The following is a 27,359-nucleotide window of genomic DNA, read 5'->3' as shown; positions in this document are numbered from 1 at the left end:
TTTCATGCATGGATCATCAGAAAAGGGTGCACAATATATACCCTAAAATCCACAAAAATTCTAAAAAAAATTGGATAAATTCGGTGCAAAATTGAAAGAGTTTTGGATTTCTAAAACTCTATCTCATAGAATTCGAAATCCAAACTTATTCCTTTTAGATTTGATCCAAACCACCTTCCATGTAAGAAAGAAGAGAGGAGACCTTTTGTGAACGTGGGAGAGATCTGGGAGAGGGCTTTTGTCGCACAAAATAAGTGGAGATTGGCGTTGAATAAGAGAGAGGGCATGGAGAAGGATTATGTGGCGCAAGGTGGAATCCTAGTCTTACTAGGATTCTGTCTTATGACTTGTTTTAATTTGGTTTCCAAATCAAATCAAATCAAAATTAGATCAACCCAATTAAAATAAGTTTAACCCAATTAAGAACCTAATTTAATCAGATTAAATTAGATTTAAATCTGATTTAATTTTTTAATCAAATTAGAAATTAGATTGACCCAAGTCCTAGTTGAACTAGGACTAGTTTTTCCTTACACTTGGCTTATCCAATAAACCAATTGGACTTGATCCAATCAAGCCCAAACTAAATCTAATTAAATCATATTTAATTAGACTTAATCTCAACCCATTGTCTTAATCAAATTAAGCCAATCAGCAATCGAATTGCTAATAGATCCTCCTGCAACACTTGCACTGGGTTAAATGTCAATCGTATTGATCATTTAACCCTAGAACGATTCTTAATCGTTGATCAACCATCTGATCGGATCATGAACTCCAATGTGTGTGACCTCATAGGTCCGAATCTAAGCCGATAGCATAGGAATAAATTTCTATACCAATCGAAGTGACCATCTAGCAATGGTACCCGACGATCGAATAGGTCGAATGTGTAGAACAACATCCTTAGAACCCATGCGGATATAGTTTTCATATAATTCATCCCCTTGACCAAAATGATCATAGGACACCCCAGAGTTCAACTGTCAACTCTGATCAGGTTGTCCACATTGTATTTCAAAATATCAAATCCATCTAATGGATTACCCTGGCCAAGGTTTTGCTAAATTAAATACAGCGACTCATTCTTCTCCAACTCTTGGAGTGGTCAATCCCATCTCGATCATACTCTGACTTCGCAAGTACTTGACTGTGCCCAGAAGCCTTCCGTCCTGAATTAGAAATTCAGTTAGTCCAGTACCAAAGCACAGTGAGTTGCTTGCAAGTCACTGAGGCGATCTCAAGTCTAAGGGACACTTATACCTATATCCCATCAGAGACATTCTCGACAGCAGAATGCTCTGGAGTTGGTCACGTTCAATGATGATGTACCCTTACATCTCACCTGTATGCCATACCAGTATCTCCACACTCCTTGGTTAAGAGGACAACCAACCCATATGGCCTACAGCGACCTATGCTCGATAGAAGCTGTTGTCCTTATTAACAGCCTATCATTTGGTCGTGAACATTTTAAGGACTAATCGATAAATCCTCTCTTTATCGAATCTAAATAGTCCTAAGGACTTCATCATAACAATGGAGTTCATTAGAAGATGAAAGCTTATGATGAAAATGCCAAATATATTTTATTTATTAACAAATCAATTACAATACTTGGTTACTCAACCATCAACAGCTGGACGATTGACTTTTTGGGACACATTTCCCAACAATCTCGACTCCTTATCTCTATTAAGCAAGCTAGAGCTGAAGAGCTTTTGTACTTGTACCTTATAATTTCTCCATAAGTGGTCAACTCAATCCTCATCTGGTAAGAGGAAATGGTATAGAAGCCCATGTATTATGTAAGCCGAGTCTACTATGCAGAGACAAAGTATACAAGGCTCAAAAAAATGGTGTATGCACTCGTAATTTTGGCAAAAAGGTTATACCCATATTTCTAAGTGCATACGATCACCATCCTCATTGACCAGCCCATCAGATTAGTACTTTACTAACATGAAATCTTGGGTCAGCTAGCTAAGTGTGCCATTGAACTTAGAAAGTTTGACACAAAGAACCTTCCCAAACCATCCATTAAAGCTAGACCTTGGCAGATTTTGTTTTGGAGTGCACCATTCTCGAAGAAGAGCCAGGTACCAAACCCAAGGTCAGAGAACTCGAGGAGTGCTGGGGCCTCCATGTAAATGGCTCCTCCAATATTGTAGGCTCTAGGGCCGGGTTAGTCCTTACAAGTCCAAAAGGAGTGGTGATCTAATATACCCTGCACTTCAAGTTCAAGGCCTCAAACAATGAGGCTAAGTATAAGGCCCTAGTTATCAGGCTTAGAATGGCAAAATAGATGGAGGTTCGACACTTGAGAATCTATAATGACTCTCAACTCATCATCGACCAAGTACACGATGAATATGAAGCATGAGAGCCCAACATGATAAGGTATCTATAGAAAGTGAAAGACCTCACCATCAATTTTGCCATCCTAAACATCGCATCGAGAATATGAGGGCCAACCTCTTATCAAAGCTTGCCACTCTTGGACTCATGGATCTTAAGAGGAGCTCATATGTAAAGATCTTGGAAAAGCCCAGCATTGAGGAAACTCCAATGATACAAATTAATCATGAGCCGAGCTGGATAGATCCGATTATCCAATTCTTACAAAAGGAGGTTATATTAGAGAGGATCCCTCATGAGTGCGAAATACAGATCTATTAGATGAGTGCCTAGAAGCCAATTATTGGCTGACATATTTTATAATTTTAAGACTTAACTTTATACTTGTAACACTTTTATTATTAATAAAGGATATTTTTATTTCAATCATATTTATGTATCTATGATTTATCCTAGAAATTAATAAAGATGATTTTGTATATCTCAAGATGTTGAGAATTTGAGACATATATTATTAGTGGTTAGTTTCTAAATACTCTCGATCAAAATATTATCACGAAGGACAGTGATCAATCCATTTGAGATTGGTGCAAGGATCACCTTTTTTCTGGATAGATGAGTCTTGGATCTACAATATGGGATATTGAGGTGAGAGTACAAGTGGTTGTTAGAGAATAACTTACACTGAGCATCACCAATAAGAGAAACCACTTGGATATCTACTCACTTATCAATGATTGTCAAAATTTGTAGTGGTGTGAGTAGTCCTTTAATTTACGGTATCATCGGTTATTCATAGCGAGGCTACAGAGTTTAACTGTATGTTCCTTTAGTCCATAGCCATTTGGATCCTTACTATATATTTGGCTACAATAGGTTCAGGTTTGCTATTAGAAGTAGGATGCACCTAGATGGAATCTATCAATCTTAATAGAAAAAAAAATCTTTTGTGATTTGTGAGACTGAGTTCGGAAAGACTTTGGTCAAAACAAGTGTGAATACTGGAAAGAGTTTTCATGAAGTTCACAAGTGAACTCGAGTCGATCCAATCTGATATTTAACTGACGATGGGGTCTGATGAGTTCTCCATGACCTCTGTCAAGTCAGAACTCATGATAGAAGGACTGAATCACATGATAACTACACCTAAAGATTCATACTTTCATTCTACTGAGTTACCACTATATACTGCTAGGTGTCACTGGTGGATTGTGGGACTCATCGAACATTGTCTTGATGATCGATGACTCTCGAAGGGCAGAGTTGGAATTATTCCAATCCATCAAAAGGAGTTTCAATGATATTATGATAGAGATCACAATATATCTCTCTATAAGATATAATGAAACCTATGGAGTCACATATTAAGGGATTTAATCTTGAATTAATCAATTGGACTTGTAAAGTTATAATTAGGTTAGGATTTTAGTAAAATCCTATTGGGTTTAGGAGAATCATGCTAGCACATGGTTAAACCCAATTCTTCTCTGGACTTAGATTCTTTATTAGATAAGGATTAGATCAAGTCCATAGCCTTGAATCTAATCTAGATCCACTTTGATTTGGGTTTAGAGGAGCACCTATTCGAGGATCCAAAAGGATTAGATCAAGCCAATGAGTTGGCAAATAAATCATTTTATTTTTCTCTCTTGATATTTCTTTTTTGACATGGATTAATTGAAAATAGAAGAGGAGAGGAGGCGCATGCCTCTTTTTTCAATTTTGGAAAGACCAAGGGGTGCATGCCCCTTTGGAGTTGGCTAAGAGAAAAGAGAAGGGCATGCCCCTCTTTGCTTTGGTGTGGAAAGAGAAAGAGAGAGGGTCAACACCCCCTCTCTTATGCGCATAAAAATCCTTAGGGGTGCCAAAGGTTGGCTTTGGCACCCCCTCTGTCTTATGAGATGAGGGTGCCTCCTCATCTTGCCTAATAAGATGTGGGTGCCCCCTCTAGTTGCCTTATAGAGTGTGGAGTCTTTCCAATTAGACCTAATTTTTTTGAAAAGAAAATTAAATTAAAAGGCAAGGGACCTTATGGATAAGAACTAGCTTTTTTAGCCTGATTGGAGATTGATTTGGAATCAAGAAAGGGTTTTATTTAAGAGATGGTCTCCTAGGGTTCAAAAAAAATTAAGAATTCCGATCTAAACCCCTCTCCATCTCCACTCCATCCTCTCTTTCTCCTCTCTCATCAATGCCTAAGGGTTGGGCATCCCACCTTCCCACACGCCCAAGTTGTTAGGTGATCTCTTCTACATCAAAGAATAGAGAAAAAGGCTACAGTTCAAGTGTTGAGATCGCAGACAAAGATCAACAATTGATCAAAGATCCAAAAAGCTGAGATTCATCTTAGTGAAGATAGATCTAAAATAAAAAAAAGATTCAAGATTGATTCTGATGGATATCTGTAGAGATCAGATACGTGTGCGGCTCAAAAACTTTCAGATCTATGATCATCGACTGCGGTATATTTCGACCCACGTAAGGTATTAAGATATGATCTCAATTTTTTTATTTTATTTTTAGATTATATGCATGACTTTGATCTAGAGCTTGCGTAGATATAGATTAGATCTATTACATGTAGGGTTAAAGAATTTAACCTAGATCCGTTTCTGCTGCTATTTCAAAATTATTTTGAAATTTATACATGATAGTCTATCCACTTTCTAACAGTGGTATCAGAGCCACTAATTTTTCATGACATATTTAATCTAATTTTTATGTTAGATCTAAAATTTTAAATAATTTAATATTGATCTTGTATTGGTATAAGATTATCCTGAAATAGGATTAACCCTCTATATTGAAAAGATTGTCCTAGCACAAGATTGATCTATTTTAAAAATTATTTTCAAAATAATTAAATCAATCTTTAGATCTAAAAATAGATGCATGTAATATATCTTTATTCTTATTAGATCTAAAATTAGAATGATTAAAAGTTTGTATCGGACTAGTATAAGGTTATCCTGATATAGGATTTACCCCCTATATTGAAAAGGTTGTCCTAGTTAGATGCGAATCAATTTTTGAAAAATATTTTTAAAATATTTTAATCATTATTTTAGATCTGGTTATATATATATTTGATATATATAATTTTAATTTTAAATCTTAAATTTAATATATATGTGATATATGTTTGTAGTTTAGATCTAAAACTTTATATATGTGATCTATGACATTATGTTTAGATCTGAATCTGTTTCAAGATCATAAGCCACTAATGCATACAATGAAATATAATCTAAAAAATATTTTTAGAATCTGAAAGTTATGTTATTGCATTTGGATATGGATTGAACAAATTAGGTTTAGTGTTCAAACAATAATTAAGGTCAATTGATTAGATCAGGCTAGAACCCATTGTCGATTTTGAGTAGTTAATTGAACCTAATCAATTATTGGTTAGAAATAGATCAAAGAGGCTCAAAGTTCAGTTTGGTTGTAGTTGATTGCATCGATTCATATTTTAATGTGAACTGATTAACTCATGACCTAATTTGACTTAGTGGTTCGAGCTTGGGTCAATAGGTTAATCTAATCAATTTTAATCAATCAATTTGATGTCTAAGATAAGTACCTAGATGGTGGTTATTTAATTGATTCCATTATCTGACCTGACCAATTTATTGGTATTTAAAAAAAACAACGGGGTGACCCCCACTCAACTTAACTTACCTAATCATTTTGGAAGATTACATTTTGAATTAGGTTACTTACTGACTCGACTTCACCCATGCCGCTAGGTTGGTCAGACATATGATTATGCTGACCTGAACTTGATCAGTTAGATATCAAATCTGCTGACTTAGAAGAGACTTAAATCTAAATCTCCTCATCTAATATTAAATCTAGCGATCTTCCACATTATAGAGATGTGGATGCCTTCCTGGTATTGATCATTCTCGACTAGTTACAGTAATTCGATTGCATCAAAAAGATACAATCACTCTATTGATATTAGATATCTTGGGTAGAGATGAGATTGGATCCAATAACTGTTAGGTGAGGGATCCAATAACGGCTTTGCACTTGTCAATGAATGGTGGATCTGACTTAACTAAGAAATGTGCTAATAACTGTTTGATGAGGCTATAGACTTAGAGATCGAATCTGCTGCATCTTGCTTAGTAAAGCAATGGATAAGATGTTGTCCACTCATTGGTCTGTGCTCATCAATAACTATTAGGTGAGGTGTGTATAGATCAGTGGGATCACAGTACCCACTAAAAATTGATCATGTATAGATTTTTGTTTCTCCATCCGAGAAGTGTGGAAGATTTGAGAAATTATGTTGCTTCTTCTTGGAATGGGTCTTGCTCAATGCCACTACCTGTCACTTCTTTGCCTCGACTACATGACATTTGGGTGCCATGACTCAAAGATCTCAAGGGTTTAAGAGTTGGATGAGGGGAAAAGATGGGATTTTTTTTAGGGATTAGGGTCAGAGCCGGAAAAAGTTCAAAGTGAGCAAGCTCGGATGAAGAAGAAATAGGATTTTTGGAAAGATCGGTAATTTTAAAAACTAGATCCCGACATGTGAGCTAGCTCGAATCTCTGTTCGAGTTGGCTCGACAGTCGAGTCAGCTCAACTGCACAATTGAGCTGGCTTGATCCATAATTTCAAAAAATTATAAAAATTTAAAATTAATTCAATAAAATTTTGAAAAATAAGGATCAAGCCAACCATTATAAGAGCAATAAACATACTGAAGTGAATATTCATTGAAAAGGATCACAAATTCCTAATTCACCCCTAATCACATTAAATCTATCTTCATTTAATGGCTTTGTGAAGATGTCAGCTAATTGATTTTTAGTTGATACAAATTCAAGTACAATGCATTATTTTGAACATGGTCTCTGGTAAAATGATGTCTAATTTTAATGTGTTTAGTTCTTAAATGTTAAATGGGATTCTTTGTTAGATTTATAGCACTAGTATTATCATATTTGAAAAAATTTTATTTTGCTCAATGCCATAATCCATGAGTTGTTGCTTATCCATAGAAGTTGAGCACAGTAACTTTCGACTGCAACACACTCGGCCTCAGTCGTAGATAATACTATCGAATTTTGCTCCTTGCTAAATCATGAGATTAAGTTCAATCCTAGAAATTGACATGTTCCACTTGTGCTTTTTCTATCAATTTTACATCCCCCATAATCAGTATTTGAAAATCCAATTAGATCAATTAAAGTTTGCTTAGAGTACCATAAGCCTAAGTTTTAAGTCCCCAATAAATATCTTAAAATTCTTTTAACAGCTAGCATATGGGACTCTTTAGGATTAGATTGAACTCTAGCACATAAGCAAATATTAAAGAGTATATCAGGCCTACTTGCGGTCAAGTAAAGTAAAGAATCAATCATACCTCTATAAAGCTTTTCATTCACACTCTTAACACTTTCATCTTTGTCAAGTCTGCATGTGAGGCTCATTAGTGTACCAATTTTCTTTGCGTTCTCCATACCAAACTTCTTAAGAATTTTTCTAATGTACTTGATTTGGTTGATGAAGATTTTTCCTTTATTTATTTGATTTGAAGTCCAATGAAGAAGGTCAACTCCCCTATCATGCTCATCTCAAATTCATTCTACATTAACTTAGCAAATTCTTGACAAAATCCTTATTAGTAGCTCCGAAAATGATGTCATCCACATAAACTTGAACTACAAGAAGGTCATTATCTTTTTTTTTTTTAAAAATAGCATTGTGTCTATACTACCTCTGCTAAATTTATTTTCTAACAAAAAATTACTAAGTCTTTCATACCATGCCCTAGGTGCTTGTTTTAGGCCATATAAAGCTTTATTCAATTTGAAAACATGATTTGAAAATGCATGATCTTCAAATCTAGAGGACTGTTCTACATAAACTTCTTCAGCGATATAACTATTCAACAAGATACTTTTTACATCTATTTGAAATAATTTGAAGTTCATATAGCAAGCAAAAGCAAGTAATAATCTAATAACATCTAGTCTTGCTACAGGAGCATATGTTTCATCATAGTCAATCTCTTCTTCTTAATTATATCCCTTAGCCACTAACCTAGCTAGCTTTGTTTCTAACTATATTACCATTTTCATCCAATTTATTTTTGAAAATCCATTTGGTTCCAATAATAGGATGGTCAATAGGTCTGTTAACTAAATCCAAACATTACTTCTCTTAAATTGATTTAGCTCCTCTTGCATAGCAAGCATCCAATTTGAATCATTTTCAGCCTCTTCTATGTATTTGGATTCAATTTAAGAGATAAAAGTAAGATAATCAAAGGTATCTCTAAAAGAAGATCTAGTTCTTACCCCTTGTGATGGATCATCTATGATTAGATTTTTTAGATGGTTGTGTACATACCTCCACTCTTTAGATAGATTACTATGTCTTTGGGTTACCTCTTTTTAGTATTCTTCTCTTATTCTACATCTTTTGTTCCTTCATCTTCATTTTGAGTGGATTTTTCCTTCAAATTAAGCTCCTTCATTCCATTCCCTAGAATTCATGCATCATCTTCAAACACACCTTCTTTTCTCGAAGATAGATCATTAGTTTCATTAAAAATGACATGAATAGATTCTTCAACAATCAAGATTCGTTTGTTGAAGACTCTATATACTTTACTATATATAGAATATCTAAGAAAGATATCCTCATCTGCCTTAGCATCAAATTTATTTAAATTTTTTTTTCTATTATTATGAATGAAATATATGCAACCAAAAATATGAAATAGTTAATGTTAGATTTTTTTTTCCAAAGCTCATAGGGGGCTTTCTTTAAAATAGAGTGAATTGAAACTCTATTAAGGATGTAAAATGCTATGTTAAAAGTTTTAGCCTAAAAATAGCTAGGTAGATTTTCTTCACATAGTATGGTATGAGCCATGTCTATGAGAGTTCTACTCTTTTTTTCAACTACATCATTTTGTTATGGGGTTCTGGATGCCGAAAAGTTATGTTTAATTCTATTTTCATTGCTGAAATCTTCAAAAAAATATTTTTAAATTTTGTGCCATGGTCACTATGAATATAAACTATAGTTGAATTCTTTTCATTCAAAACTTTTCTATAAAATTTTGAAAAGGTAAAAAGAGCTTCATCTTTGTGTGCTAAAAATAAAATCTAAATGAAACGTGAAAAATTATCAATTATCACAAGACCATATCTCTTCTCTCCTAGGCTTGTAGTCCTAATAGGTCCAAATAAGTTCATGTGAATTAATTCAAGTGGCCTAATAGTTGAAACCATATTTTTGAATTTAAAACTCTCCATAGTTTGTTTACCAAATTGGCATGCATCATAAATATGATCATATTCAAAATTCAATTTGGGTAGTCCTTTAACTAAATCGTTAGCAGCCAGTTTCAAAGAGCATTCATGCTAGCACGGCCTAACCTACGATGTCATAGCTAACAGGCTTCTTTGATCTTAGTATCTTTAACAACAAGGCATTGGCCACTCTTCATGACTATCTCATCGAGATCAACCAAATAGATGTTGCCACATCTATACCTAATAAATATGATACTAACATCAAAGAGACTAGTGACTATGCATGAAGTTAGTTTAAATATTACCTCAAAATCTTTGTCACATAGTTGACTTATACTAAGCAAATTATATTTTAAATTATCAACTAATAATACATTATCAATATAGGCAAAAGGAGTAATCTGAATTTTACTGATACCAATGATCTTCCCTTTGCCATTGTTGCCAAAGGTGACTACTCCCCCATCCTTTCTCTCAAGAGTGAAGAATTGCTCTTAATCACCCATCATGTGTCTTGAACAGCCACTATCCAAATATTATTTGCATTTTGATCCACTGGCTGTAAGGCATTCCTGTATGAAAATCAAGTAACTTTTTTAGGTACTCAAAATTTTTTGGATCCTTTAGGATTAGTAGCTATGGTTCCTTTTGGAATCCAAATTTTTTTAACTATTTTTTTATTAATTTTTCTTGAATTGCATGCAAATACTTTGTGTCCTATTTTTCTACAACTAAATTAAGCATGTTATGTGACGGTGCTATAGGAGGATGATGATGCAGAAAAAAAAAATTTAAGATATTTTTACTTATTGTTAGGTTTATATCCCAAACCAGCTTTATCATATTTTTTTTTTTGACTGTTTAATATCATTTATAATTTTTTTGAACTACAAATAAATTTTTTTACCAAAAGTTTTAATATATTAACTTCCTTCTTTAAAGTTTCATTTTGTTCTTTAATTTTTTACTATTTTGAATGGTTTCTTCCTTTTCATTGATTAATGCATCATTCTTAACTTTCAGATTTTTATTTTTTAGGCTTATCTTCTTAAAATCTTTCATTAAGTCATAAAAGGCATCCTGAAGCTCATCAAATATATATTCCAAGGAAGGTTCAAATATTACCTCATCATCCAATGCCATAAGGTAGAAGTTTACTTCATTTTAAGTCTCCTCTTCAGAGCAAGACTCATTACTATCGGTCCACACTGCTAACATGGCCTTCTTCTTGGTTCTTTTAAAAGACTTCTTCAAGGTAGGACAGTCAGCCTTGAAGTGTCTCGGCTTTTGCATTCATAACATAAGGGTGGTTAGTATCCTGGCTTCTAACATTCATAACACAAGGGTGGTTCTTTCTCTTTCTCTTTGCTCGTCTCACCCTTGATCAAGTTTCTCTTCTTGAACCCATGTCTTCTTCTTCCTATAAACTTCTTGAATTTTTTGATTACTAGAGTCATGTCCTCATCATTATCATCTTCAGTGGATTGGCTTTCATCTTTTTCAATGGTTGTAGACTTCAAGGCAATTATCTTCTTCTTTCTACTCTCCTCTTCAACATACTGCCCCATTGCCAACTCATATGTCATCAATGACTCAATCAGCTCCTCGAGAGGTAATTTGTTTAGGTCTTTGGTCTACTGAATTGCAGTCACTTTGGCTTCCCAAGACCTAGGTAAGGACTTGAGAATCTTTCTCACTAACTCACTATTAGAATACTTTATTAAGACTTTTTAGCCTATTAATGAGATCTATAAACCTAGTGAACATGCTAGTAATAAATTCAGATGGATCCATTTTGAATAATTCATACTGATGCATAAGCATGTTAATCTTTGATTTTTTTTATCTGATTTGTTCCTTCATGTGTGACTTTGAGTCTGTCTCAAATTTTTTTTGCAGCATTGCATGTGGAAATTTAGTTGAACTCATTGGCATCAAGGGCATAATAGAGTATATTTATTGCCTTGGCATTTAATTGAGCAAGCTTCTTGTCCTGCTCATCCCAATCCTTTTCTGGCTTAAATTTTTTAGTGCCATCTATAGTGACTGTAGGTGTGTGTGGTCCATTGATTATGACACACCATATATTGTAATCAAGGGCTTATATGAATATGTGTATGCATGCCTTCCAATGGAAGTAATTAGACCCATTGAAGAGCGATGACCTATTTATGGATTACCCTTCGGCAAGTGAACCTCCCACTTGAGTTGTCATTATCTTTTTCTCTTGATCGTGAGATCAATAATTAGTAGAGAACCAAGGCTCTAATATCAATTATTGCCCACGGGACAACCCAAGAGGGGGGGTGAATTGGATTGTAAAAACTTTTTCAGATTCAAATAAATGTGTGCTGTGAGGAAATAAAAGTAAACTAGAAATACAGTGATTAAATGAGCTGAAACTAAATGTCAAAAAAAAGAAGATCATAAATACACAAACACAATAAATTTATAGTGGTTTAGTATATCTCAAGCACCTACATCCACTCCCCAAGCTATCTCTTAAAAATTTTCACTATAATCAACATGACTACAGCGTGTTTGTTTGCATCGGACTCACAAACAAATCTAAGTGATTTTAGCTCAGATCAATCAATCAAAATCTTTACAAGCCTTATCCCAAGGCTCCCCAAACTAATCTCAATTTGGTACAAATAAATTCCTTCAAGTTTCAGCCCCAGTTGAAACTATTACAGCAAATTAGAAATGAAAATAGAACAACAGAAAAAACCCTTTAAGAAGGTCAGATTGTTATCGTTGAAGCTTGATGGTTGGGAACTTGAATGCTAGTAATGAAATCTCTTTGTCCTCTCTTTAATGATCTGAAAGAATCAAAAATTAGTTGGTGGAGAGTTGGTGAACACTCTTGATTGCAGTGAATACGGATTTTCTTTCTTTTTAGATGAACAGTTCTATATAGTCTCTTTTCTTAACTTCTCTTTTATCTTTTGATGATTCTCTTTAACCTCTGAGTGATTTAGACTTGAAACTAGCCATTTTGATCGTTGGATGTGGAAAAATAGCCATTGGGAGCTTTTTCTGATCGAAAAATTATATTTGAAAAATTATCTGTTGAGGTTGTCAGACATAGTCGAGTCAGCTCAGATTGACCTCGAGTTGGCTTGAATAGCATTTTTCAAAAATCCAGCCTTCTATTTAATTGAGAGAGCTAGCTCAAATCACTCTTCGAGTTGGCTCAACAGCTTCCTCTAAAAATCAACATTCTATTTTTCTAAGAGAGTCAGCTTAGATCTATCCTCGAGCTGGCTCGACTTGCTTTTCTAAAAAAGTGATTCTCTGTCAACCAGAGAGAGCTGGCTTGGCTCCAGTTTTGAGCTAGCTTGGCTCATAGAATCCAAAAGTAGCCTTTCTATCACCTTGAGAGAGCCGACTCAGATCTGTCTAAAGCCAACTCAACTGTATGCCAAGCCAAATTATTAAAGATGTACCATGCCCGACTGGCTCAGATTTTGATAAAGTTGGCTCGACTTCCTTAAAGTGATTTTTTTTTTCTAATTTTCCTCCAAATATTTTTCCTTGACTCAAATAATCTTTAATTAAATTTATAGTCCCCAAACAGCCTTTTTCTTCTATAAAAATATTCTTTGCCATATTTGAAGGAATACTAGTATCGAAATATGCTCTAATATTTTGTGATCATCAAAATTATTCTCGGGGGCAATATATTCTGCTTCCATAGTGGAGTCTGCAATAATAGGCTATTTGAAACTCTATCAGCTTACAGTACCACCATTGCATAAGAAAATACTACCTAATGTCGACTTTTGATCATCAATGTCAGACATAAAGTTTGAGTCAATATAATCTTGTACCCTCAATTCTTTATTACCAAAGATCAAAAATATATCCTTAGTCCTTCTCAAGTACTTAAGGATATATTTCACAGAAGTCCAGTATTCTTCCCTTGGATTTGACTGATATCTGCTTGTGACACTCATGGCATGGGCGATATCAGATCGTATAGAAAGCATGGCACACATGAGGCTCCCAATTGCCGAAGCATATGGGATCTTTCTCATGCATTCTATCTCTTCTGATGTGTTGGGGCATATCTTTTTGGAGAGATGGATTCCATGTCTAAAGGGTACAAATCCCCTTTTAGAGTTTTCATACTAAACCTCCTCAACACCTCCTTAATATACATCTTCTGTGAAAGGCCTAGCATTCTTCTAGATCTATCTCTATAGACATTAATCCCCAAAATAAAGGATACTTCCCTTAGGTCTTTTCATGAAAATTTTTTGGATAACTACAACTTGACCGATGTCAGCATAGAAATATCATTCCCAATAAGGAGCATGTCATCTACATATAGTACGAGGAAGGTGACAGCAGTCCCATTGACTTTTTTGAAGATACACGGTTCCTCTTCATTTTTGATGAAACCAAATGATTTAATTGCATCATTAAAATATATATTCCAACTTCGAGATGCTTGCTTAAGTACATAAATGGACCTTTACAGTTTGTAAATCTTGTGATCACTATCACTGGAAGTGAAACCAACCGACTGTTTCATATAGATATCTTTCTCAAGATATCCATTTAGGAATGCCATTTTCACATCTATTTATCATATTTCATAATCAAAATATGCTGCAATGGTAAGCAATGTGCGGATGGATTTAAGCATGGCCACAGACGAGAAGGTATCCTGATAGTCAATGCCTTCATGCTGACTCTAATCTTTCACTACGAGCCTAGCTTTAAATATCTCTATCTTTTTATTTGCATCAATCTTTCTCTTGTAAATCTATTTATATCCAATAGGTACAATACCTTCGGGTAGATCCACTAAGATCTAGATTTGGTTTGAGTGCATCGAGTCAATTTTTGACTTCATTACCTCTAATCATTTCTCAGAGTTGATATCTGATATCATCTCATCATAGATTTTAGGGTTATCTCCATGTACCCCATTTCCTATGAGGAATATTTTTTCTATATTCTCTGAGATAATACCTAAATATCTCTCAAGAAGATGAAAAATCCTATTTGAAGTATGAGGTGGAGCAGGAGATGCACAAATTGGCTCTAACTGAATTGATTCAATAGGTTTCAAAGTTTGTTACTTTTCAGAGACTTTCTCTTTAAGCCCAATCGGTCTTCCCATACCTCCATCTGGAATAAACTATTTTTTTAAGAAATACTGCATGTTGACTCACCATCACATTGTGGTCTTTCGAAAGATAGAAGTAATATCCTAAAGACTCTTTAGAATATCTAATAAAACGAGCTTTAAGGGGCTTTGTTTCTAACTTATCTATCTGTTGTCATTTGACATGGGTCGGACAACCCAAATCTTGAGGTGACTCAGACTCAATTTTTTATCATACCATATCTCATGTAGTATGGTAGAAATAATTTTAGATGGAATCCTATTCAATAAATAAATTACAGTTAATAGACTATGCCCCCAAAGAGAAATAGAAAGATTGGTGAAAGCTCGTCATGGATCAAAGCATATCTAATAGGATCTGGTTTTTCTATTCTGAAATTTTATTGAGTTGAGGCATTCCAGGCAGAGTCCACTGTGAGACTATACCATGCTCTTTAAGATAACCTAAAAATTTCTGACTAAGGTATTCACCTCCTCGATCTAATTGAAGAATCTTAAGAAACTTTTCAGTTTATTTCTTTACTTCATTTCTAAATTCTTTGAACTTTTTAAAGACTTCAGACTTGTGCTGCATAAGGTACATATATCCATATCATGAAAAATCATTGGTAAAGATTATGAAGTTGGAATAACCTCCTCTGGCTAGCACATCGAATGGGCCACACACATGTGAATGCACCAGAGCAAATATCTCTATGGTCCTTTCCCCATATCCTACAAAGAGGAGCTTGATCATTTTTCTTTGAAGGCATGATTCACAAACTGAATATGATTCAAAAGTCAATGGATCCAAAAGTTTGATTTTCTTTAGCCTGTTAATCCTGTCTTCTCCTACATGACCTAGCCTTGGGTGCCATAAGTACTTCTGGTTAACATTATCTCTAGATCATTTAGATCCTACATCATTCACATTTTGCTCGATACAGTTCACAGATACATCGATATGTAACTAAAAGAGACCATTAATAAGGAAATCACTATCAATTTTATTATTTTCAAAATAAATATTACAGTGGTCCTTATAAAAACTAATTACATAATCATCTTGCGTTAAGTAAGAGACAAAAATTAGATTTCTACTCGCAGTAGGTACAAAATAATAGTCTCTCAAAAATAAAATATTTTCTAATGGTAGACGAATAGGGTATATCTCCACAGCCACAGTAACAACTTTTGCTCTGTTTCCGACATATAGGGTCATTTCTCCTTCTCTCAGCCTCCTGCTATCATCAAGATCCTGCAGATAAATGCACAAATAAGCACTAGATTCAGAGTCAATCACCCAATTGGATGTAGAACAAATCATTAGATTTGTTTCTATAAAGAGCATATCTTTAGAAAATCCATCTTTTCTCTTATTCTTCAGACTCGTCAAGTAAGCTGGACAGCTTCATTTCCAGTGGCCATCCTTATCATTGTGGAAACACTTTTTCTTTTTGACGATCTTCTTCTTTGGAACCACCTTCTTCTCCTTCTTCTTGCTCTCTACTTTTTGCTTCTTCATGAACTTTTTCTTCTTCCCAATCGACTTTCATTTGGAAGAAGTCTGCTCCATAATAAGTAAAATGCCCCTTAAACTTTTCTAGGTTTCCTCTGTTGTAACCAGCATATTGCCCAATTCATATATGGTGCATTGGATCTTATTCATATGGAAGTTTACTATATAAACTGACCATATGAATCTATAAGAGACTGCAGAATGAGATCAATCTGCAGCTCCTTATCCATCGATATCTTGAGCTTCTCAAGCTCCCTAGGTCCTTGATCATTGTGAAACAATGCTTGTGGATCGATTGTCCATCACACATTTTCATCTTCCAGAGTTGCTTGGATACTTTGCAGCAAGCTGCGCGGCTCTACTCACCATATAACTCTAGCAGATGAGTCAAAATTTTTTTGACAGTCTTTATATCTTCATGTTGGCATTGCAATTCATTAGACATTGAGGCCAATAGATAGCACCTTATTTTGTTGTCATCATCCAACCACTTATCATGGGATGCTCTCTAATCGGTAGTCAGATGGGTTAGAAGAGGGGGGTCAAGTACATAGGCTATCTTCTCAGAATTCAAGATGATCTTAAGATTTCATAGCCAATCCTTAAAGTTTAGTTTGGTCAATTGGTTAGTCTCAAGGATCCGGGCAAGAGGGTTTGAAGCAGCCATTTTTTACAGAGAGACGAAGATTCTAGTTAGATTTTATAATTAACTTAATCAATTTATTTTAAAAATATTATTTTAGAAATAAATTAGAGCTCCCATTATTTTTTCAGATCCCTTACACTCCTCAGATAAAGAAACAAAAATCTCTGCGATTAAAAATTTTTAGTGGATGCTGTGGTCTCACCGATTAACTCACCACCTTACCTAATAGTTATTGGTGATGGGTCAGTCGATGAGTAGACAACTCTTATCTAATATTTCTCCAAACATGTTGCAGCCAATCTCGATCTCTAATTCATGAAGCCTCACCGTGTCTGAAATATTGGCTCATTCATTAGTTAAGTCAGACCCACCATTTTCATGAAATGGAGTCGTCATTGGGACCCTCATCGTATTCAAATATTGAGCCCAATCCCATCTCCACCCCATAGCATCTCATTCCAATAGTGTAGTTGCATCTTCCTGATGCAACTGAATCACTGTGACTAGTCAAAAATAATCAACCCTGAAAAGGACCTACATAACTAGAACGATAAAAGATCTTTAGACTTAATATTTAATAGAGAGATTTAGATTTAGATCTCATTCTTAATTTGTCATAACTGTTATGACTAACCTAGCGGTAGGGGCTAGTCCGAATCCTTAAGCAACCTAATTCAAAACTTAATCAACCAAGTTGTCTAGGTAAATGTGATCATTGGGAGGATTGCAAATGCTTGCCTTAGATACCATTTGTTCATGACTAGATAAGCATGATCCCAATTAAAAATCATGATCGAGACTTGCCTTAGATATCAATTGGTCAATTAGAATTGAATAGGTCAACTTAGACTCGGACTCGAACCACTAAGCCAAATTAGGTTTTTTAGTTGATTGAAAATATGTGACTGTTAATCAATTTGATCAATCTACAACTATTGGGTTGGTCGTGAGCACACTTGACCCAATCCTAGTCAACTTTTGATTTGGTTTGATCAACCGCTCAAAATTAGACCTAATTGAGCTACCCATATCCATAGCCCCATATTTTATGCAATAAAATTTGATCTTAAATTTTTAATTTTAGATCTCTTAATTTTTAATTAAGTGCATTATGAACATGGGTTTAATTTAGATGTCAAAATAATTTCAGATCTAAATAATTTTTAATAATGTATCTCATATAAAATTAATTCATGCAAAATTACATAAAATTTTAGATTTTTAATTCTAAATTTCAGATCTTTAAAGTTTATATTTAGATCTTTAATTCAAAATTATAGATCTAAAGTTTTGAACATAAAATTAAAAAAAAAATTCACTATTTTTTTTTATGAAATATCACAAGCGGTATCCCTACACGCCATAAGAGATCCATTGATTGGGCAAGAGAGGGACTTTAATCCCTGATTTCTCTTATGACCGAACGGCCATGGTGATGTACCCATTTTAAGTACTAAGCTATTAAGATATTAAACTAAATATACCTATCACATATGTATTAGATCTAAACATCTCATGCTTCACATAAAATTAGACTATAATCATAATGTTCAAATCTATGCATCTCATACAACATAATAATTATGTTAAGTTTTATGCACTTAATTAGGTTACTGATTTTTAATCTTCTAATCTTAAGTTTTAGATCTAATCATAACTTTCAGATTAAACATAAAAATTAGTTCTCATAAGAGCATAAAATTTAGATCTAATTTAAAATATGCTGATCATATCGAAAAGTTGAAATCTAGATCTAATCTAATTTCAGATTCATATACAAATTAGATCTAATTGATTTTAATTCAGACCTAAACACAACTCAGATCTAATCTAAATTAGATCTAATCTTAATCTTAGATGCATAATCCCTAAAATCTAGCTATGATATCAGCTGAAGAAAAAACCGCACACCTGATCGATCAGAATAGGGTGCAGTGAAATTCAAAAAAAATTTTTGATCCAACATGCAATCCGATCCAGATCTGATCTTGATCGTAGCCAGATTGATCATACTTCTAAATTTAAAAAAAAATAAAGATTCAAACAATTTAAATCAAAATATTAAGATGATCACATTACCTTGCATGGATAAAAGAACTCCACAGTCCGATGATCGTGGAATCTCAGTGTTCGTTGTTGAGCCATGCAACATGCCCAGCCTCTATATGTATTCACTCAAACTCGGACTAGGATGCTCTCTTCATCTTGAATTCATTTGCTCCTAGATAAATATGCAAGCTCATAGATCATCTTGGATCTGATCTTCGGTAGGGATCCGATTAGTGATTGATTGCAGCCTTTTTGTTTCTTCACGTGGATCAGATGGATCTCGACACTTCAAGACCATCAGATGGAATGCCCAACACCGTTGGATGTAGGAGAGGGTCAGAGATTAGAGAGGAGAGTGGAGATGGTATGGAGAAGAGGAGAGGAGGCATAGAGACTTTGTTATGATGAGCACTAGTATCAAACCATTTGACAGGAGCCCTTTTATAGACATTTGATCGGATCTGTTGGGTATAAAATAACCTCAGCCGAAGTTCATAAGAGGCCAACCCTCCCAGGACCCTTCCGGCTTCCAACTTTGTACGACATCTTTTTGAACTCCTCCAGCAGTCGACCTTCCACAGTATCCTCCAGATTCCTCCAACAGACGAACTCCTACCGTACCTTTCGGATTTCTCCAATAATGAGCTCCTTCAGTCGTCTATCAGACTGCTCCAAATGCTCTCTGGGCTTCACTATCAGTCGATTTTCTACAGTGATCGATTGCTCTCCGAATCTCTTCCAGACTTTCTCCTGTCACGATCGACTTTACTCCGAGCTTCTTTTGGACTTCATCAATGTCCAGGCTTCTCCAGCAGCAGGACTTCTACAGTAACCAGACTCCGTCCGAGCTTCTACAGTAAGCAAATTTCGTCCGAACTTCTATTGCAAGCAGACTTCAGTCGAGCTTCTACAATAAGCGGTCTCCATCCAAGCTTCTACAGTAAGCGGCCTCCTTCCAGACTTCTGCAGGAACCGGACTCCATCCGAACTTCTACAGCGGATAGATTCCAAACGAACTTCCACAATGGATGGGCTCCAGTAGTCGGATTTCTATAATGACCGACTGTCTCTGATGTCTTCCGTACCTCTCCAGCCATCAACCTTCAACAGTGCCAATCGGACTTCAACAGTGCCAACCAGACCCCTCCAACGGACAAATTCCCTCCGAATCCCTCCAGTGGTCGACCTTCCACAGTGTCCTCCAGAATCCTCCAGCGGACGAACTTCCACATTGCCTTTCGAACTCTTCTATCGGTCAACCTTCTATAGCGCCTTTCGAATTTCACTATCGATCGACCTTCTACCGGATTTCTCATGCAACCGAACCTCTATAGTGGATAGTCTTCAGACAAGCTTCTACATCAAACAAATTTCAGATGGACTTCTCTAGCAATTGGACTCCAGTCAGATTCCTCCAACAGAATATTTCCATCCGGGCTTCTACAGCAGATGACTTTCATCTGCAGCATCAACGCTTAAGGCACCCAACAACAGTTAACCCGTTAGCAACTTCAAAAACATCCGAGCTTCTCTTAGATTGCTAAGACAGAGAGCTATTTCGCTCCACCAGATGTCCCAACCAAGCTTCAGCCATCCGACCCAAACTCTCTGGCAAGTTACGACAATGGACACCACTCCACTCTCTGTAACAAACTCCACGTGGCCCCACCACTCTCCGACAAGTCGCGACAACAGACACCACTACTCTCCATAACAAACTCCACATGGCCCCGAACGGCCCACTACCAGGCAGTTACGGACGTCACTGTCAATCGGTTACGCTCTTCCGTCTATAAAAGAGACCCTCCAGATATGTTCTCCTAAAAGTTCTAAGCACTATCTCTAAACTATGCTAAAATTTCATTCGAGTGCTCCATTTCTGTTGAAGCAGAGTACTGACTTGAGCATCGGAGGATCTTGTCGGAGCACCCCCAACTCTGGTTTAGACTTTTCTTGCAGGTTTCGACGGCGGCCGTGATCCCCTCGACTCCAGCTTCTCCAGCATCGGTGAAATTCTACACCAACAGAATTGGCGCTAGAAGAATTATCTGTGTCTTTGCAGGACCCTTGTTCTTAAAGGAGTACTCAACGGGACTGTCTCTGGTCATCTTCTTCGACATCTTCTTCTTCTTCTCTGACCAAATCCCAACCTGATGCCTCTCCGAAAGGCATCCATCAGGTGATCTACGGCCTCCATGGCCAGATCTCAGCAAGATCCACCAGCTCCGACCTCGTCTCCAATTTTTCAGGCTCCTCTTCCTCTGACAACAGCAGTCGGCATGGAGTAGTTTGACCTGCTGGTTCAACAGGTCAGGGGCCTCACCGAAGCGGTGCAGACCATGCAGTAGCAGCGGCAGCAGCCGCAGGCATCGGTGCAGTTGGAAAGAGCATCATCGAAGTTTCAGAATCTGACGATCGGGCGGCCCACTTGGGCCAGTCGCCCTGTATCTTCCAAAAAGGGGAAGCAGAGGGCAGAGAGCCCTCTATCTGATCATGATTCCACCCTCGAAAGGTCCCTACCTCTGTTCTACCAGAAGACCCTCGAGATTCACAATCAAGAGGATCTCTTGGATTAAAGGTTTCAAGAGATGAACTGGCGGATCGAAGAGCTCCGCCATGCTCCCCCGGCTTACGATGAGGATATCTATACTGACCCTCCTTTTTCTCAAAGGATTATGCAGGAACCGATCTCATCAAACTTCAAGCTCCCCCAATTTGAGAGCTACGATGGGACCTCGAATCCGGTTGACCACCTGGAGGCCTTCCGAAAATGATGCTGCTCAATGGCGCGCCAGACGCCATCCTGTGCTGAGCTTTTCCATCTACCTTGAAGGGAGCAGTAAGAAATTGATACTCGACATTGAAGTCGGGTACTATCTTCTCCTTTGATCAAATGAGCCACCAGTTTGCAGCTCATTTCGTCAGCAGCCGATGTCTCCGGAGAGGTTCGAAATCCCTCATCAACATCAAGCAAAAGGAGAGAGAATCCATCCGAACTTATGTCAACCATTTTGTTGCTCCTAGATTGATTTTGATGATTACAAAGCAGATTGAAGGGATACAAATAATTTTAAATTGAAAAAGTTCTTATGCTCTTCAAGGGCAAAATCATAATTTCACTAAAATCCTGATTTGATAGTATCATTTGGTAGAACAAATGATTTGTAATCTATTGGTGAAAATTTCATTATTTTTGGACTTATATTTTTGAAGTTATGAAGGTTTGAAGTGCATGAGTCGACTCATGAGTCAACTCATGGCACTATGAGCTGATTGGCACGCAAAAATTCCCCTTGGCACGCTAGTTTTCTGGTTTGGCACGACCTGTGAGTCGACTCATGAGTCGACCAACAAGGCATGAGTCGACTCATGAGTCGACTTCTGCTATTTTGAGCCAAGAAAATTCAGAAACTGAATCTCTGGTCTTTGCAACAGAGGTCGACTCATGAGTTGACCCCTGAAGCATGAGTCGACTCATGAGTCGACCCCTGCGATGGAAAATGTCAGCAACGACTATTTTTTTGCCTGTTTTAATTGCCTTTTATGCTTCCTAAAATTGCTCTAACGGCTCTTTATCTGCCTAAAAGGTTTTCTTTTGTTTCTTAAGGCTATAAAAGGTTTCAAATGATGAAAGAAATAGCAGAGAAAAAACATATATACAAGAGGATCCAAAATCTACACGAGAAAGCCTGAGATCAACGAAATACCCAAAAGAATAAGAGAGAGGATCCACAATATACAAGAGAGATTGTGAAAGAGAAAAGCAAGAGCATTCAAAGAGAGGATTTTTCAAGCCTATTGTTCAACCTTGATCAAGAGATCTTTCAAAGCCTTCAAGAAGTCCTCAATCAAAGATCATCTTCTTCTCAAGAGTTCATTCAAGCATTCATCCACCTTGAGAAAATCCAAAAAGGAGATTCTTCATTTGAGTAAAGTGTTTTTATTGTTATATTCGCTCATTTAAGGAGCTGTTATTGTATTAATTTGTGCTCTAAATTTTCTTACTCTTTGTGAGTATTTGTTCTTGTTTTTGGAGGGTTTCCAAAATAAGGGAAGGTTGATCCGAATCTGAAATCAGAGTATTTTGGGTTGACTTGTACCCGGAAAATAAGTAGACTAGCTTGGAATAGCTAGTATCGGAGTTTCTGACATTTTATATTCGGGTTGAATACAAGTATAGTGGATTGAAATTCCCAAGTAGGAGCTTGGAGAGTGGATGTAGGTGCAAGGTTGGCACCGAACCACTATAAATCCTTGTGTTTGTGGTGTACTTTCTTGTTTCTCTTTATTTCTTTATTATATCCTTGCATTCTTGCTTTAGGTAATTAATCTTGAATTAAAGTCTTTGTTCTCATTCATCATAAGTAATTAATTAAGCCTAAAATTTTTAGAAACCCAATTCACCCCCCCTCTTGGGTTGCATAGCTGGGCAACAAGTGGTATCAGAGCCCGGAGCTCTAGCCCTTCTTTGATCTAACAATCAAAGAGCCAAAGATCTATGGCAACCCATGTCGGTACTTCTCTAGCCGAGGGACAATCTACAAACCGACCTCCACTTTTCAATGGGTCTAATTACACCTATTGGAAAGCTCGGATGAAGATATTCATACAAGCACTCGACTATGATATGTGGAGTATCATAGTGAACGGTCCTCACACACCCACCAAGATTATAGATGGTAAGGAGTCAACCAAACCCGAGAAAGAATGGGATGAGGTTGATAAGAAATTGACACAATTAAATGCCAAAGCTATGAATGTTCTTTATTGTGCACTAGATGCAAATGAATTTAATCGCATTTCTACTTGTGCATCTGCTAAAAAAATATGGGATAGGTTAGAAGTAACCCATGAGGGAACAAATCAAGTAAAAGAGACTAAAATAAACATGCTAGTGCATAAATATGAATTGTTCAAAATAGAGCATGATGAGTCCATAACTGCTATGTTTACTCATTTTACTGATATAATTAATGGTTTGAAGAGTCTTGGCAAATCTTATACTAACAGTGAGCTTGTAAGGAAGATTCTCAGGTCATTGCCAAGAACTTGGAAAGCCAAGGTAACTGCCATCCAAGAAGCAAAGGACTTGAACACTCTACCTCTAGAAGAGCTTCTTGGATCCTTGATGACTCATGAACTTAGCATGAAGCAACATCAAGAGGATGAAGTCAAAAAGAAAAGAACCATTGCCCTCAAATCCACAGCTTCGCCTGATTATGAAATGGATGACTCTGAAGATGAAGAACAGGATGAAGAGATGGCACTCATCACCTGGAGATTTAAGAAGTTTCTAAGAAAAAGGAAACAGGGGATAAGAAAGAAGTCATTCACAAAAGGGGAACAAAGCAAAGAGAAAGAGAAAGATCAACCCCTTATATGCTACGAGTGCAAGAAGCCGGAATATTTCAGATCCGAATGTCCGCAACTGAAGAGAGGTCCCAAAAAGTTCAAAAAGAAAGCAATGATGGCGACTTGGAGTGCGAGTGATGACTCAAGCTCCGATGAGGAAACCTCAACAGAACAAGCTAACCTGTGCCTTATGGCACACGAAAATGAGGTAACTTCTGAATCCACTAGTGAATTTACTTTTGAAGAATTGCATGAAGCATTCTATGACTTAATTGATGAATTAAAGAAACTAGGGATGAAAAATAAAGAACTAAAATTGGAAAATCAGTCCTTAGTGAAACAAGCTGAAAACCTTTCAATTGAAAAATCCACCTTGATTAAAGAAAATCAAAGCTTAAAGAATGAAATTAACAAGCTGAAACCTATAGTAGATAAGTTCACCTTAAGTTCAAATAAATTAAATATGATTCTAGATATCAAAAAGCTGTATATGATAAGGCTGGACTTGGTATAACCCCTTGAAGAAACAAAAACTTCTGAAGAATATTTATGTAAATTATTCAAGTAACAAGTCTACAAATATCACTTGTTTTAAATATGGTAGAATAGGACATAAATCATACACATGCCTCAAATCTACAAACACAACTATAAAGAAAATATGGGTTCCAAAAGGAACCATTCTGACTAACCTAAAAGGACCCAAGAAAGCTTGGGTACCTAAGACAGAAACTTGACCTTTGCTTGCAGGTGTGTCTAGCATCCCAAGGAGGAAACAGGAAATGGTATCTTGACAGTGGATGCTCGAGACACATGACTGGTGATGAATCACAATTCATCACGCTTGATGCTAAGGATGGAGGGATGGTCACCTTTGGAGATAATGGCAAAGGAAAGATCATCGGGATAGGTAACATTGGTATCACTCCCTCCAAATACATTGAGAATGTTTTATTAGTTAAAGGTTTAAAGCATAACTTACTTAGCATTAGTCAATTTTGTGATAAAGGGTATAAAGTTGTTTTTGAATCATCTGTTTGCATTGTGACTAGTCCTATTAACGATGGAATTAAATTTATAGGACATAGGCATGGCAATGTTTATATGGTAGATTTGAATGATTTAGCCAAATTAGACATGCAATGCCTAGTATCCTTAAATGCAAAAGCTAATGAGACTAGTTGGCTGTGGCATCGTAGACTTGCACATATCAGCATGCATTCTCTTTCAAAACTAATAAAAAAGGAATTAGTTCTCGGTTTGCCAAATTGAATTTTGAAAAGATAGAATTTGTAATGCATGCCAATTAGGTAAACAAACTAGAGTTTCATTTAAATCCAAAAATACTGTTTCAACTTCTAGACCTTTAGAGCTCTTACATATGGACTTATTTGGACCAACAAGAACCACTAGTCTAGGAGGAAAATGATATGGCTTTGTAATTATAGATGATTACTCTCGTTTTACTTGGGTTTTCTTTTTGGCACACAAAAATGAAACTTTTCATATTTTCACTAAATTTCATCGAAAAGTCACTAATGAAAAAGGGTTTTCAATTCAAAATATTAGAAGTGATCATGGAACTGAATTTGAAAATCAAGATTTTGAAAATTTTTGTGATGAAAATAGAATCGGCCATAACTTCTCTGCTCCTAGGACACCCCAACAAAATGGGGTAGTTGAAAGGAAAAACAGAACCTTAGAAGAAATAGCCCGTACCATGCTTTGTGAAAGCAACCTTCCAAGATATTTTTGGGCGGAAGCAATTAACACAGCATGTTACACTTTAAATCGTGCTTTGATTAGACAATTTTTAAAGAAAACCCCTATGAACTTTGGAAAGGAAGAAAACCAAATATTGCATATTTTCATATTTTTGGTTGCCGATGTTTTGTATTAAATAATGATAAAGAAAGACTTAGTAAATTTGATGCAAAATCAGATGAAGCAATCTTTCTAGGTTACTCCTCCACTAGTAAAACATTTAGAGTTTTTAACAAAAGAACTTTAGTAGTTGAGGAGTCCATACATGTTGTTTTTGATGAATCTAACGATCTTCCTTCAAGGAAAATGAGGGTGTTGATGATGCAGATCCACTAATAGAAGGTATGAAGAGATCTCTCTGAAAGATTCAGCAACTCCAGAAGACAAGGATCAAGAAGACAAACAAGATGAGAGAGGTGAAGAAATTCAAGAACAACCTCAAGGTACAAATGACCTACCCAAGGAATGGAGGTATGTTCACAACCACCCTAAGGAGTTAATTATTGGTGATCCTATGCATGGGGTAAAAACCGTTCTTCACTTAGAGATGTAGTTAATCATTGTGCTTTTGTATCTCATTTTGAACCTAAAATTTTTGAAGAAGCTGAAAATGATCATAATTGGATTAATGCAATGCAAGAGGAACTTAATCAATTTGAAAGAAATAATGTTTGGACCTTAGTATCAAGACCTAAAGATTATTCAATAATTGGCACAAGATGGGTCTTTAGAAACAAATTAGATGAGCATGGAAATGTAATTAGAAATAAAGCAAGACTGGTTGCTAAGGGATATAATCAAGAAGAAGGAATTGATTTTGATGAAACCTTTGCACCTGTTGCTAGATTAGAAGCTATTAGACTTCTACTTGCATATGCTTGCTTTATGAAATTCAAGTTATTTCAAATGGATGTTAAAAGTACATTTTTAAATGGATATATTGCTGAAGAAGTATATGTAGAACAACCTCCTGGATTTGAAAATCATGCTTTTCCTAATCATGTCTTTAGATTAAATAAAGCTTTATATGGATTAAAACAAGCACCTAGAGCATGGTATGATAGGCTAAGTAAATTTTTACTAAATAATGGTTTTTCAAGAGGTAATGTAGATACAACCCTCTTTATTAAAAGAAATCAAAATGATATGCTAGTTATACAAATTTATGTTGATGACATAATTTTTGGGTCTACTAATGAATCCCTTTGTCAAGACTTTGCTAAGCTTATGCAGGGGGAGTTCGAGATGAGCATGATGGGAGAACTCACCTT

The sequence above is a fragment of the Elaeis guineensis genome, chromosome 9 (genome assembly GCF_000442705.2).
Source record: "Elaeis guineensis isolate ETL-2024a chromosome 9, EG11, whole genome shotgun sequence".
In the NCBI taxonomy this organism is placed as follows: Eukaryota; Viridiplantae; Streptophyta; class Magnoliopsida; order Arecales; family Arecaceae; genus Elaeis; species Elaeis guineensis.
This window is presented reverse-complemented; position numbering follows the sequence as displayed.